This window comes from Pelobates fuscus, chromosome 10 (assembly GCF_036172605.1).
Source record: "Pelobates fuscus isolate aPelFus1 chromosome 10, aPelFus1.pri, whole genome shotgun sequence".
Classification (NCBI taxonomy): Eukaryota; Metazoa; Chordata; class Amphibia; order Anura; family Pelobatidae; genus Pelobates; species Pelobates fuscus.
Genome location: NC_086326.1, coordinates 149,906,795 through 149,923,287, shown reverse-complemented (window position 1 = coordinate 149,923,287; position 16,493 = coordinate 149,906,795). Strand labels below are relative to the sequence as shown.

General features: G+C 43.8%; 1 pseudogene; it reads left to right on the top strand.

Annotated features, from left to right (window-relative positions):
• LOC134575287 (zinc finger protein 850-like) overlaps window positions 1-16,493 on the top strand; it is a 203,237-nt pseudogene that overhangs the window by 99,429 nt on the left and 87,315 nt on the right.

The following is a 16,493-nucleotide window of genomic DNA, read 5'->3' as shown; positions in this document are numbered from 1 at the left end:
TTCAGTTCGGCCTTTGTTTGTTCGTTTAGTTTATTAAAGCTGTGGGTGGGGACCATAAGTGGCATGGATCGGATCAGAATTCCATTAATTCGTCTACAGGAATAGTGAAAGGAGGCATTGCGAGAACAGGGAAGAGGGTGAGTATTGTGGGAACATTTCTTTGACCCACAGGACATGGTGCTGACTTAAGCTCCTCATTTAGTCAAAGAAGGTCAAGTGTAGGAAATATGCATAAGACAAAGTAGATAAGATGAGAGAAGAGGAAACAATAGGAGAAAAGGTAAGTTCTTTAAGACAGTACCGTTTTATCACCTTCACTACAAGCAATTTGGCCATGATTGAATTATTTTGATTATGCTTTTAAAATGATCGCAATCTGTTAGAGAAACTTTGAATCTGTGGATAAATAATTTGAGAGGTTTTTCTAACAGATTGGGATCATTTGAAAAGTGTATCCAAAATAATTAAATCAAGACGTTTGGGTTAAAGAATCTTAGCATAGCATATATTTGATACATGTAATACATATCTAGTATATAAATATGTTAAATATCAATGGTGTCTATAGTTTGCTGTCCAAATATGAAAATTTATGGTAGTTTTTTTTCTCTCTCCATTTATTCGTTCATCCTCTTGTGAAATGCTCTAGAGTAGACAGTATATACAGTATCCCTTTTTTGCGATATTTCAGTGTCTGAAATATTTGTAAAAATAAAAATGCACGTTTTTTTTCTCCCATACAGTAGCTAGGACAAAAAATGGCCAAATACCCTGATTGTATGTATATGCAAGCCCGATGGCATTACTAGCAGTACAGTGTATTAAAATAGTGATATCATGTGAAAACAAGGCTCGCACTAGCATAGCTCCCATATACAGCAAGTACAGTTACATTGTTTCTAAAATAAAGGCATTTTAAAATGTTTTCTAACAATCTCTGCAATGCTAATGTAATGTTCAGGGACCCTATTCACATCTCCCTCCAATTCTTACTGTAGGAATGGTATGATCTATGAAGCTTCCTTTACTGTGTGGAAGGTGGGGGGTAATTGTCATTCTCAGGATATTTGCCGACATTTAAAAAGGTGGAATGAATGAATGCAGGGAAATGTGTTTCTGTATAAGCTGGTTCTCATTCCTGACATTTAAATTAAGGTAGGTGAGGCTTTATGGAATAAATTATATTTTTAAAGCAGATAAAAGTGTGTATTCACAATTTCAAATTCAAGGTGTAAAGTGCAATCATTCCTATATAACCCCTTAATGACGGAGTCAATTGTACACATTCTGAAAATAAAACAAAATGTAAACAAACCCAGAATCTGCGCCATATGTCCGTAACCATAATTCATCTCTTTCATATTAGCCCACGCTTATTATATACCATTTTGATCAGGAGTAACATGGCTTTCATTTCATATCAAATATTTATTTATGAAATATAATTTAATATAAAAAACAACAACAAACAAGGCGTAAAATGCTAAAATTCTTATTTAACCCCTTAGGGGCCAAGCCTAATTTGTTTTTTTTTCACTTGAGGACCAATGCAATTGGTTGAGCTCTGGAAACCGAAAGAGATACCTGGGGTCCCATGGTACCAGCAGGGATTTAATTTAACCCCTGCTGGTACTGTTACTGCATGATGGTCTATGCTGTCACTGTGCGTTAAAACCATACACTGCATAGACCGTCATGTGGTCCTTAAGTAGTTATGGTCCTTTGCAATCACGTGATGCTTTATAGTCAAAATTCTGATCTTTCATTAAAATATTTTGGTAAAAAAAGAATAATTTCTAGTGACAGATTTTCTTTAACTCCAAGTACATTACATTTCTTGCAGGTGGTTCCAACAGCAGAAGTTATCCTGAAGGACAGGACAAGAACAAAAGTGCACTAAGCAATACTCTGAATAAATATTGTAATAAAAGGACCAAGGAATTCATTCCTCAAAAGTCAAACAATCGCTCAGAACCATGTACATCTTCAAGTGAGATAGTAAACAGAAACCCCAAACATTTCCCATGTTCTGAATCGTGGAAATGTTTTCACTGTTCAGAATTTGTTGTCCACACAGGAGAAATGCCATTCTCTTATTTTCCATGTAACTCCTATCTTGCAAAACCGAGAATTCACACAGGAAAGAAAAAATTCTCATGTCCTGACTGTGGGAAATGCTACAGCCACAACTCAAGTCTTACTATACATCGAAGAACTCACTCAGGAGAGAAGCCTTTCTCTTGTTCTGAATGTGGGAAATGTTTTGTCCGTAAATCAGAACTTGTGACACATCAGAGAACTCACACAGGAGAGAAGCCTTTCTCATGTTCTGAATGTGGGAAATGTTTTGTCAGTAAATCAGATCTTGTGACACATCAGAGAACTCACACAGGAGAGAAGCCTTTCTCATGCTCTGAATGTGGGAAATGCTTTAGCCGGCGCTCAAACCTTGTTGTGCATAATAGAACTCACACAGAGGAAAAGCCTTTCTCTTGTTCTGAATGTGGGAAATGTTCTGTCAGTAAATCAGATCTTGTGAAACATCAGAGAACTCACACAGGAGAGAAACCTTTCTCATGTTCTGAATGTGGGAAATGTTCTGTCAGTAAATCAGATCTTGTGAAACATCAGAGAACTCACACAGGAGAGAAGCCTTTCTCATGTTCTGAATGTGGGAAATGCTTTACCCGGCGCTCACACCTTGTTAGGCATAGTGGAACTCACACAGAGGAAAAGCCTTTCTCTTGTTCTGAATGTTCGAAAAGGTTTAGCATTCACTCACATCTTGTTAGATATCACAGAACTCACACAGGGAAAAACCCTTTTTCGTGTTCTGAATGTGGTAAATCTTTTCCCAGTAAAGCTGAGCTTGTGATACATTTGAGAACTCACACAGGAGAGAAAGCATTCTCATGTCCTGATTGTGGGAAATGCTACAGCCACAACTCAAGTCTTACTATACATCGAAGATCTCACTCAGGAGAGAGACCGTACTTATGTTCTATGTGTGAGAAATGTTTTGTCAGTAAATCAGAACTTGTGAATCATCAGAGAACTCACACAGGAGAGAAACCTTTCTCGTGTTCTGAATGCAGAAAATGCTTCAACCGGCACTCAAACCTTATTATGCATAATAGAACTCACACAGGGGAAAAGCCTTTCTCGTGTTCTGAATGTGGGAAATGCTTTAGCCGGCGCTCAAACTTTGTTAGGCATAATAGAACTCACACAGAGGAAAAGCCTTTCTCTTGTTCTGAATGTGGGAAATGTTCTGTCAGTAAATCAGATCTTGTGAAATATCAGAGAACTCACATAGGAGAGAAGCCTTTCTCGTGTTCTGAATGTGGGAAATGCTTTAGCCAGCGCTCACACCTTGTTAGGCATAATAGAACTCACACAGAGGAAAAGCCTTTCTCGTGTTCTGAATGTGGGAAAAGGTTTGTCAGTAAATCGCATCTTGTGAATCATCAGAGAACTCACACAGGAGAGATGCCTTTTCCGTGTTCTGAATGTGGGAAATGCTATAGTCAGCGCTCACACCTTCTTGTGCATAAAAGAACCCATACAGGTGAAAAGCCTTTTTCTTGTTCTGAATGTGGGAAAAGGTTTAGCATTCACTCACATCTTGTTAGACATCACAGAGCTCACACAGGGGAAAAACCTTTTTCATGTTCTTAATGTGGGGAATATTTTAGCCAGCATGCACATTTTGTTAGCCATCAGAGAACTCTCATTAAAGAGAAGCATTGTGTTCTGAATATTGGGAATGGTATAGTCAACTCCAAGGTTTTATGAAGCAGCAATGGAATAACATGAGAAGATCTGTATTGTGACTTTGAAACATACTAAAACTGTGATTCAAATTTTATTTACTGCCCATCATTTCACTAAAGCAAAGCTTTTTCATGTTTAAACTATAAATAATACCTCCTATCCTTTTTTTAAAGGTACCTTATTTACGGTTAAGAATATATTTAGAATTGATTCTTATTCTCTAAGGTATATCAGTTGTAAATGTTGTCTTTGTTTGTATATGCTGATTGTAAAATTAAAAAATCTTGGGAACTGAGGTTTGTACAGCAACTGCCTTTTAGCACTTTTGTGTTTCTTCCTTATTTTATCACCTACAGCAGTATCTTTAGCATACTAATAGGTTTAATTAACTAGTAGTTATAGAAACACTATAGTGGGCAAAACAACTACAGTTTAATGTAGCTCTTCCGGTGTCTATAGCCGGTCCCCGCAGGCATTTTAATGTAAGCGCTGCCTTTTTAGAGTAAAGGCAGTATTTGCATTATTGCCTAGGAACACATCCAGTGGCCGTCACTCAGATGGCCACAAGAGGTGCTTTCTGTGTCAGTGCTCTACAATCATTGACATTCAGCAGCTCCACGCTCTCCATGGAGACGCTAAACGTTCACCATGGAGATGCATTGATTCAATGCTTCTTTATCAGGTGATGCAGAGAGGCATTTTATCACATGTGCACTTAAACCTCCCAATGCTTTGGCTGAGATCTTCAAATTTGATATCAGCCAAGGAGGCGGGATGGGAGTGAGGCCAGCCATGGCGGACCTGCGTGGCACTAGAATAAAGCTGAATAAATTCACCTTTTACATTGAAACCTAAATACCATTTTCTGAGCTTTAGGGACAGGAATACCTGTTTGTGTTTCTGTCAATATAGATTTCCTTTAATATTTTAATTATTAAATCCTTTAAATACCACACGTTTCTGCAAATGTTGCCTAATAATGCCATAATTGCAATCTATCATATAATTATTGATAATATAAGGGCTGCTGTTGAGTCATTAATGATGTTGATCCGATCACATTGACTCTGTTCTCATTCTTTTTCACAACACTTTCTAAAGTCTGGGGCTCGAGGCTCTGTACATCCCCGAAATCAGTTCCACAACGTTGCTTGGTTTGATCCGGTGAATTCAAACTTCACGCCCAAACCAAGCAACAGCCAATCCGCTGAAAGGCGTTAAACCAATTTGCGCTAATCAGTGCCCAGGTAGGGGAGGGGTTTCACCGTCCAATCAGAAGAAAGGGCGCAAAACCCAGTTTGAACGAGTGCTCATGCTCTGATTGGTCGCCGGCTCCTTGCAGCGACAAATCAGTGCTCCCTTGTGGCGACCAACCAGGAGAATGGGGCGAACCTAGTTTGAATGGGCGCTCGTTCTCCCATTAGTTGGCACAGACTTCCACGCAGCCACTGGGGCCCTGTGGCCGTGAGACTGACTCCCAGCCCCAGGTATCCCTGTTGGATTTCTGCTACTTTGCCTGTGCGATCGGTCAAAAGTTTAAAGTCCCATAACTCCCGAACCCTTAACCGAATGGGATGATTTTTAAATATGTTGGTCCCCCAGAATAGGGCTATCTGGGGACACCGGATTTATGCATGTACCCCAGATATTTGGGGTACATCCAAAACTTGGGGAAAAATTTATCCTTGTTAATTTTGTTAAAGGTTTATCTGAGCGGAGATGTGTGGGATGTACCCTGTATGTCATTGGTTAACCTGTTAATTATGTAGGTGTCTCCCTTGCATGGGCAGCATCGCATAAAAGGAGAATCCTTGGCAGTAAAATACAGATCCTTCTTTACCCTCAATACATAGCCTTGTCTCGTTATTGGAGGGAACTGCTATATCACACTGGGGAATGCTATGCGCTGCATACTCTCTTGAACTTTAATAACTTAGAGCTTTCTCCTGTTACGCTCTCCTTGGAGGAGAGGTCTTCCCCACACGGTCCTGGATGCTGGAGGTTCATACAGGGTGGAAGGAAGACGGTGAGACTCCAGTTAAGCTACTGAGGTTGTGGAGTGTGCGGTGGTTGTGGTGTCTGCTGCAGTGTTTGGAGTCCTCAGGAAGTGCTAGGAGCATCCGTCAACGGAAGGTGTCCGTTACACTTACCTAGATTTCAGTAAGGCTTTTGACACAGTTGCACATAGAAGGCTTATCAATAAACTGCAATCTTTGAGTTTGGATTCCAATATTGTTGAATGGGTAAGGCAGTGGCTGAGTGACAGGCAACAGAGGGTTGTAGTCAATGGAGTATATTCGAAGCTTGGGCTTGTCACCAGTGGGGTACCTCAGGGATCTGTACTTGGACCCATTCTCTTTAATATTTTTATTAGTGATATTGCAGAAGGTCTTGATGGTAAGGTATGTCTTTTTGCGGATGATACTAAGATATGTAAGAGGGTTGATGTTCCAGGAGGGATAAGCCAAATGGCTAATGATTTAGGTAAACTAGAAAAATGGTCAGAGTTGTGGCAACTGACATTTAATGTGGATAAGTGCAACTCCCTTAGTCCTGACCTGGTATTTTGGCTGGTTTATGAGCTCCCTCCATTTGAGACGGTGCATACATCTGGGTATTGTTTATAACATCCTTTTTTCTTATTTTTTGTTTTTTTAATCATCTATTTTCATTTTTTATGTGCACATCTTCAGTTCCAGTTATCACCTTATCAGTGTAAGGGGCCCCACACTGTATTTATTTTTCAGATATTCTGTTCTGGACTTTTGGTGTGTTCTCTCATATGATCCATTTTATTGTATCTATAATTGATTATTTTTATGTACAATAAATGATGTTTTTTATATACTTTGTATATATTTATAGTATGCATATTTATGTGTACTAACCCAGTGTTGTTGCCAGATCCTATTTGATCCCCAACTCGGCTGCTATTTTGGTGTATAGTGCTATAGTGGTCATTATTTTATTTTTATATATATTTTTTAAGTTAAAGGATCCTGACACATGTATAGCTTGGAGGAAAGACGAGATAGGGGGGATATGATAGAAACATTTAAATACATAAAGGGAATCAACACAGTAAAGGAGGAGACTATATTTAAAAGAAGAAAAACTACCACAACAAGAGGACATAGTCTTAAATTAGAGGGACAAAGGTTTAAAGATAATATCAGGAAGTATTACTTTACTGAGAGGGTAGTGGATGCATGGAATAGCCTTCCAGCTGAAGTGGTAGAGGTTAACACAGTAAAGGAGTTTAAGCATGCGTGGGATAGGCATAAGGCTATCCTAACTATAAGATAAGGCCAGAGACTAATGAAAGTATTTAGAAAACTGGGCAGATTAGATGGGCCGAATGGTTATCTGCCGTCACATTCTATGTTTATGAGATAATTGGCTGAAGTGGCTGTGGTAACTTAATTATCCCCAGTTACAGGAAATATCTCTGTCAAAAACTGTTACAAAAACCACATAAAAATACATAACTCATATAATACAGTGTTTAACCTATATGTCCAACATATCCCCAGATAGCTTGGATCTGAGCGCTCAATATGTCCAAAAAGCGCTCAGATCTCACGAATACAGTTTGATTGCCATGGGGTTAAACAATAGCAAGGGCTTATGAGAGATTGAGGAGGGACAAAGCAGCCAGTTTTGACTGGTCTGGCAGTGTCCCTTGGACAACACCTTACTGGAGAACAATAGACAGGAAAAAGGGGGAGGGGAAGAGGCACATTTTCCCATAGATTTAAATGGGCAGAAAAAGTGTTTTAAAATCCAATAAGTCACAGGGGCCATAATCACAGGGCAAAAAGCTAGCCATTGGTCCTCTCCAAGAACAAGTGGTGAAGGGCACTTCGTCACACACGCACCACTTGTTTCCCTTGCGGTCTGCGTTTTTCACACCTCGCTAGCGAGGTGTGAACGTTCTAACCACACTTTCTAAATGGAGTATCGGGGTGGTCTGGCGCAGGGATGCCATCAGGGCCCCTGACAAAGCACAAGGTCTGGGCCTCCCCCGCCCCCTCCCTCCCGGGCCCGCCCACGCCCTACCTAGTCTGCTGACAATGATGCAGGACTGAATGTGGTGTGTATAGTGGAAGTGAATTAGAATGTGTGTAATGGATGTAGTTTGTGTGTATTAGATACTGTTTGTGCAGTGAATGCAGAGTGTGTGTTTGTGTAGCGGATGCAGTGTGTATAGTGAACGCAGAGTGTGTTTGAGTAGTTGATGTAGTGTGTGTACAGTGATGTAGTGTGTGTTTGTGTAGTGGATGTAGTGTTTGTATGTACTAAATGAAATGTGTTTAGTGGATGCAGTGTCTGTATTAGACGCAGTGTCTGTGTATAGTGAATGCAGAGTGTTTCAATTTGTGGTGGATGTAGTGTGTGTACTGTGAATACAGGATGTTTGTGTAGTGGATGCTGTCTGTACAGTTGATGCAGAGTGTATGTTAGTGTAGTGAATGCAGAGTGTGTGTCAGTATAGTGAATCCAGAGTGTTTGCATAGTTTAGTGAATGCAGAGAGTGTGTTAATGTGTAGTGAATGCAGAGAGTGTGCTAGTGTGTAGCGGATGCAGAGTGTGTGTTAGTGTGTAGCGGATGCAGAGTGTGTGTTAGTGTGTAGCGAATGCAGAGTGTGTGTTAGTGTGTAGCGGATGCAGAGTGTGTGTTAGTGTGTAGCGGATGCAGAGTGTGTGTTAGTGTGTAGCGGATGCAGAGTGTGTGTTAGTGTGTAGTGAATGCAGAGTGTTAATGTGTAGTGAATGCAGAGAGTGTTAGTGTGTAGCGGATGCAGAGTGTGTGTTAGTGTGTAGTGAATGCAGAGTGTGTTAATGTGTAGCGAATACAGTGTGTGTCAGTATAGTGGATGCAGTGTGTGTGTTAGTGTGTAGTGTATGCAGAGTGCATGTTGTATTAGTGAATGCAGTGTGTGTGTGTGTTGTATTATTGTATGCAGTGTGTGTGTTGTATTATTGTATGCAGTGTGTGTGTGTGTGTTAGTGTATGCAGTGTGTGTGTGTTAGTGTATGCAGAGTGCATGTTGTATTAGTGAATGCAGTGTGTATTGTATTAGTGAATACAGTGTGTGTATTGTATTAGTGTATGCAGAGTGCATGTTGTATTAGTGAATGCAGTGTGTGTATTGTATTAGTGAATACAGTGTGTCTATTGTATTAGTGTATGCAGTGTGTATGTTGTGTTAGTGTATGCAGTGTGTGTTAGTGTATGCAGTGTGTGTGTGTGTTGTATTAGTGTATGCAGTGTGTGTGTGTTAGTGTATGCAGTGTGTGTGTGTTAGTGTATGCAGTGTGTGTGTGTGTTAGTGTATGCAGTGTGTGTGTGTGTTAGTGTATGCAGTGTGTGTGTGTTAGTGTATGCAGTTTGTGTGTGTTAGTGTATGCAGTGTTTGTGTGTTAGTGTATTCAGAGTGCATGTTGTATTAGTGAATGCAGAGTGCATGTTGTATTAGTGAATGCAGAGTGCATGTTGTGTTAGTGAATGCAGTGTGTGTATTGTGTTAGTGTATGCAGTTCGTGTTGTATTAGTGTATGCAGTGTGTGTTAGTGTATGCAGTGTGTGTGTGTTGTATTAGTGTATGCAGTGTGTGTGTTAGTGTATGCAGTGTGTGTGTGTGTTAGTGTATGCAATGTGTGTGTGTGTGTTAGTGTATGCAGTGTGTGTGTGTTAGTGTATTCAGAGTGCATGTTGTATTAGTGAATGCAGAGTGCATGTTGTATTAGTGAATGCAGAGTGCATGTTGTATTAGTGAATGCAGAGTGCATGTTGTATTAGTGAATGCAGAGTGCATGTTGTATTAGTGAATGCAGAGTGCATGTTGTATTAGTGAATGCAGAGTGCATGTTGTATTAGTGAATGCAGAGTGCATGTTGTGTTAGTGAATGCAGTGTGTGTATTGTGTTAGTGTATGCAGTTTGTGTTGTATTAGTGTATGCAATGTGTGTTAGTGTATGCAGTGTGTGTGTGTGTTGTATTAGTGTATGCAGTGTGTGTGTTAGTGTATGCAGTGTGTGTGTTAGTGTATGCAGTGTGTGTGTGTGTTAGTGTATGCAGTGTGTGTGTGTGTTAGTGTATGCAGTGTGTGTGTGTTAGTGTATTCAGAGTGCATGTTGTATTAGTGAATGCAGAGTGCATGTTGTATTAGTGAATGCAGAGTGCATGTTGTATTAGTGAATGCAGAGTGCATATTGTATTAGTGAATGCAGAGTGCATGTTGTATTAGTGTATGCAGAGTGCATGTTGTATTAGTGAATACAGTGTGTATTGTATTAGTGTATGCAGTGTGTATGTTGTGTTAGTGTATGCAGTTTGTGTTGTATTAGTGTATGCAGTGTGTGTGTTGTGTAAGTGTATGCAGTGTGTGTTAGTGTATGCAGTGTGTGTGTGTTGTATTAGTGTATGCAGTGTGTGTTGTGTCAGTGTATGCAGTGTGTGTTGTATTAGTGTATGCAGTGTGTGTTGTATTAGTGTATGCAGTGTGTGTTGTGTCAGTGTATGCAGAGTGTGTGTTGTGTCAGTGTATGCAGAGTGTGTGTTGTGTCAGTGTATGCAGAGTGTGTTGTGTCAGTGTATGCAGAGTGTGTGTTGTGTCAGTGTATGCAGAGTGTGTGTTGTGTCAGTGTATGCAGATTGTGTGTGTTGTCAGTGTATGTAGTGTGTGTGTGTGTTGTGTCAGTGTATGTAGTGTGTGTTGTGTCAGTGTATGTAGTGTGTGTGTGTGTGTTGTGTCAGTGTATGTAGTGTGTGTGTGTGTTGTCAGTGTATGTAGTGTGTGTGTGTGTGTGTGTGTTGTCAGTGTATGTAGTGTGTGTGTGTGTTGTCAGTGTATGTAGTGTATGTGTGTGTGTGTTGTCAGTGTATGTAGTGTGTGTGTGTGTGTGTTGTCAGTGTATGTAGTGTGTGTTGTGTCAGTGTATGTAGTGTGTGTGTGTGTTGTGTCAGTGTATGTAGTGTGTGTGTGTGTTGTCAGTGTATGTAGTGTGTGTGTGTTGTCAGTGTATGTAGTGTGTGTGTGTGTGTGTGTTGTCAGTGTATGTAGTGTGTGTGTGTGTGTGTTGTCAGTGTATGTAGTGTGTGTGTGTGTGTGTGTGTGTTGTCAGTGTATGTAGTGTGTGTGTGTGTGTGTTGTGTCAGTGTATGTAGTGTGTGCGTGTAAATGTGCAATCGGGGGGGAGGGGGAGGAAGGGGCATTTTCACATAAATAAAAAAAAATGTATTAAAATTGTTTCTCCCCCCTCCCTGCTTACCTTTGTCCAGGGAGGGGGGAGATTAGATCCCTGATGGTCCGGTGGGGGGTGGGGGGGGCCGCTCCCTGTTACCGCAGAGGGGGCCCAGGCAGCACACTCCTTCTCTTCTCTCCTCCAATAACTCTCGCGAGATCTGCGGAGCGTTGCCATGGCAACCGGGTCTCGCGAGAGTTATTAGAAGAGAGTAGAACAGGAAGTGTGCTGGGCCTCCTCTGCGGTAATAGGGAGCCGGGGGCCGCTATTCGATATTCGCTATCTATGTGTGCAGAGAGGGAAAGTGGGGCCCAGGACTGCCAGAGCAGTTCGGGCCCGTGACAACCATCATGGTTGTCACCCCCTGATGGCGGCCCTGGTCTGGCGCACGGGACTCCGTGCGTCTGAGCGCCCCCGTGTGTTTGAAGATTGTGGTCGGCAGTTTTCACACCTTGTTAGCAAAGTGTGAACATTCTAACTAAACATTCTAAATGGAGTATTGGGTTGTTCCGATGCACGGTTCTCTGTGTTGCGGAGCCCACCCCCCCTTTCCCTAGTGTGGTTAAAAGCAATTTGCATGATTTTTTTTTTTTTTATTATTTATTTTATTTGTGCTTGGAGTAACAATAAACATGCAGAGCCACAACAGCTGCTGCAAGCATCGTCATAGCATAGCACATTTTTATAATATAGATTTAACAAGCTCTAAGGCATCATCGATTTGTGGTAATTGGTAGACATGCTAAGACAAATAGCACAATTTAAAGTGTTATGGAAGGCAGGCTAAACATATTTCTCAACATGAGATTAATTCACATTTTATCAACATATTAAGCTAAAAACAAATTACTATAGGTTTAATTCTATGTCATCATGGGTTAAACAGCAGATTATGCATGAGGGAGAAGCTTACATGTAAATTGATTATATTTTAAATAGAGACAAACTAGTCAGGTAGGTGGCTGAACATGGTATACTTTGCTTATACACTGACTATATATTTGTTTAGACTCGAGCAGTAAAAGACAGGCTGGGTCACTAAAGCGGTGTAAGCAGGAATTAGGTAATAGTCCCCAGGAGGCTTCCACAAGGTCATAAACTAAACTAGTTAAGGGCAAATGAAATAGCGCTGGATAAGATAAGAGACAATTAAAGTTAACTTGCGTTGCTCTCCCTGTGATCGATGTGTGCAGGAAAAGCTGGTGGGGGTTAAGTTCCCCCTTGCTCAGTCCGAGAGTTCACTCAGCCGATGCCTGCCAGAGGAGCCCTACATTCCTGCAACTTAGAGATGCTTAGCGAGCCTCTGGATCCGATCGCTGTCAGATGGAGCCGGTTTGCTTGTGGAGTCAGGAGCTGGCGTGTGGTGAGGTTTTTCAGGCCTCTGGACACAGGAACTGACAGATGAGGTCAGGATTGCCGGGTCAGGATTCTCCATGATGCTTGTGGTCCCTGGTGAAGTCTACCAAGAAGCCCCTGCCTCCTGTGTTGGGGCAGTGTGCGCCTCTTGGTTTGCCGCCTTGCTGAAGCTGGAGGTGGGTGCTTTCCTTCCTGTGGCCACTTTGATGCCTTTTATCGGAGCCCCTTTTTGTGAGTTCGAGGGGAAAGTTTGCCCATCCATCTACTGATTGCCGGACGTATACAGGCCACCGCATCTCTCCTTGCCAGCCGGAAGGACTGGTTACGGAGCTGTGTCCAGAGGTGAGCACAGAGCTTGTCAATAAACTCTATTGTGTGCTCGGGAGGCTTGTGCAGTGTATGCTTTGCTGCAGACCTAGTTTGTGTCGCAATCTTGTCGGGGCCTCGCCAGTCTTGTGTGGTTGTGGGTTTTTGATGATCAGGCAGCGTTGTTGGGGTGGTCGTCCCCAGCGTGGACCGGGATATCTCCCGCCGGTCCAGAGGGGGGGGGGGCCTCGTTAGTTTGCTTGCAATGTGCGTTTATGTGCTTCTGTCACGTTTAAACATTTGTTATGAAGGAACGCAACTGCAGATTTCTTATAGTTTGAATGTTTATTAGAAAGTAATTGGTATTGACTTTAATTGCATGATTTTGCTATTACATGACGAAAAGTCATGATTTTATTAAAGACACGGAGGCGAGTATTGCATATCCCTTTCTTTACTGTTGACAAATAGCAGCAAAGGAAACAAACAGAATGAAAAAAGAATGAACATGTGATAACATAGGCCCCTCCCCCTCAGGTCCCAGTATAACAGGCAGCACTTCCCTTCCATTTCCCTCTTTCTGCAGATGCGACCAAAGAACAATGTCCATAACTAGAGTAATGCGAGAATAAAGTCCCAAGGTAATAACAGAAAAAACCGAAGAGGTATAACATCACAAACTGGGAAGTGTGGCCGTAGAATCCATAGGACCGATGGAGGACAGCGGGAGGAGACCAATAAACTGGACCCTTGCTAGACGTCTTGCCAGATTAAGCTGTGGAGACATAAAGGACAGGAGCCAACAGGTTAAAGTCGATACTTGTAACTAGTACAAGGTTACACCAGTGGGAACAAAGACCCTTGTATATACAATCCCACAAAACAATCAATGTTAACATATCCAGTAATATTGAAAACAACAAGTCTAAGGACGGCCCCACTTACCGTCCCAAACTATAACATGTGGTGTATCGTGGTATGAGTAATATGGGTGGGGAGATATATACTTACCAGCGTGTGAGAATAACAAAAAAGGGTGGGGCAATACTCGCCTCCGTGTCTTTAATAAAATCATGACTTTTCGTCATGTAATAGCAAAATCATGCAATTTTATAACAAGACACGGAGGCTCATATTGCAAGTTTAAAGCTGATCCATTATTACAGCGAATGTGTGTGGGGCCGGCCGAAAGTAGAATTCTCGGAAGGTAGATTCCCTAGACCAATCAGCTGTTCTCATAATGTCCTCTAGGCGGGCGCCCGCAGACATCATAGAAGAGGCCGATGCCCCTCGTACTGAGTGGGCGCCGAACACTGTAGTGTCAATGCCCGCTTGGGCCAGCAGCCATTTCACCCAGCGTGATAAGGTAGTGCTGGAAACTGGGTGAAAAGGGGGACGGAAAGATAAGAACAACTGATGGGAGGCAGTAGATCGGTGTGGTTCGGTGCGAGATTCATATTCACGAAGGCAGGTCACTGGGCATAGCGAAGGAGAGGCAGGGAAACTAGGGTAGGATACCGCTTTGATGGAAGTCTTAGTGCGTCTGCTGATGTTAAAAGTTACCCCGTCCGGGGTGTATGACTTGGCATCGACGTCCAGTGCACTGACATCCGAGACTCTCTTGCATGAGATGAGACAGAGCAGGCACACCAATTTGGCCGACAGCTGTTTGAGGGAGAGTCCTGCGTTAGCGGGCCAGGATGAGAGGAAAGCCAATACAACTGAAACATCCCAGGTCGTGGAGTAGCGGGGCCTGGGTGGCCTTGAAAATCTAGAGCCCTTGACGAGTCGGCACACTAGAGGGTGTTGTCCCGCGGGGCGGCCCTCGAAGCCTTGGTGAATCGCCGAGATAGCGGAACGGTAAAGGTTAATGGTCCTGTAAGCCTTACCGGCTTCGAAGAGAGACGTCAGGAACTGCAGGATCGTTGTTACAGGGGCCGAAACGGGATCCTCGTTCCGAGCCATGCACCAGCTAGCCCAAGCTCGCCAAGCTGACCCATATGCCCGTCTAGTGCCGGGAGCCCATGCTGCAGCCAATAAGAGTCTAGTTGCGTCCGAAACTCCTTGGATTTCCCAGGGTCCCCGGAGATTCGCCATGCCAGAAGTGGGAGAGAGCCCTCCAGCCGGAGGGGATGATAGCGTCCCGTCGGGTCTTGCAGCAGGTCGTGGCGACCCGGCAGGAGTCGAGGATAGTCCAACGTCATCTCGAGCATTTGGGGAAACCAAGACTGCGTTTCCCAGAATGGGGTGACCATGACTAGCTCCGCCCGGTGTTTGCGGGTCTGCAGGAGTGAGCGAGGGATCATGGAAAATTGGGGAAAGGCATAGAGGAGGCCTCCCTTCCAATCTTGTAGGAAGGCATCCACTGCCTCCGCCATTGGGTCCGGCCTCCAGCTGAAGAAGCGTGGGAGTTGGGCATTGAGCCGGGAGGCGAAAAGGTCTATGGTAAATGGTCCCCAGAGAGATGATATGTTGGAGAACACCTTCCTGGCTAATCTCCAGTCGCTGGTGTCTGAAAGATAACGTGAACCCCAGTCCGCCTGGACGTTGTGCAGACCAGGTAAGTACTCTGCGTAGACCATCAGGTTCCGTTCCAGGCAGAATTCCCAAAAGTCTTTCGCCAACCTGGCCAGGACCGCCGACTGTGTACCACCCAGGTGGTTGACATATCACACCGCCGAAACATTGTCCATGCGGAGCCGAATACATGATAGGGCACGGTCCTTGGCGAAGCTGCGGATGGCGAAGGAGCCTGCCAGAAGTTCCAGGGCATTGATATGTAGTCGGGCTTCGGACTCCGACCACCGGCCCCCAGTTGAGATGCCCACGCAGTGGGCTCCCCAACCGTGTAGACTCGCATCCGAGTCGATCGTGAATTCCGGCGTTAAGCCGAAGATGGCTTTGCCATTCCATGCAGACAGGTTGAGAATCCACCATCGCAACTCGTCTTTCGTCTCATTGTCCAGAGAGACCAGGTCTGCGTAGGATGCCCCGGCTCTTAGGTGAGAGATCTTTAGGCGCTGTAGCGCTCGGTAGTGGAGTGGGCCTGGGAACACGGCCTGGATTGAAGAGGCCAGCAGGCCTATGAGGCGTGCCAATTGGCGTAAGGTGAGCTGGGGTCGGATAAGGGCCCTGCGTAATTCTTTCCGGATGGATCGAATCTTGGATATCGGGAGACTCAGCGTCGCTGCCCCCGAATCCACTTGGAATCCTAGGAATTCCAAGCGGGTGGCGGGGGTCAGGCATGACTTCTCCCAGTTGATTATGAAACCTAAGCGTGACAGGAGGTTTATGGCTAGTCGTAGATGTGTGAGGAGGGTGGAGCGCTCCTGAGCCATGAGGAGAATATCGTCTAGGTAGACGATTAGCCGAACTCCTCGACTGCGTAGCCAGGCCATAACGGGCCGTAGAAGTTTTGTGAAACACCACGGGGCTGAGGATAGGCCAAAGGGCAGACAGGTGAATCGCCATGTTTCGTGTCACCAGTAAAAGCGGAGGAGGTCCCGAGAGGCCTCCGCTATTGGCACTGTCAGGTACGCGTCTTTTAGGTCTAGTTTCGCTAGCCAGTCTCCGTGGAGGAGGAGATCCCTTAGCAGGTGAATACCCTCCATCTTGAAATGGCGGTACCTGACTACGGCATTGAGGGGGCGCAAATTTATGACTGGCCTCAATTGGCCGCCTTTCTTTTCCACTAGGAAGATATTGCTTATTACGCCCGCAGGGCTGGGGGGTGCTAGTTCGATAGCCCCTTTGAACTGGAGGGTTGAAAGTTCTTCGTCGATCCGACCGCGATCCTGGAGGGAAAAGCG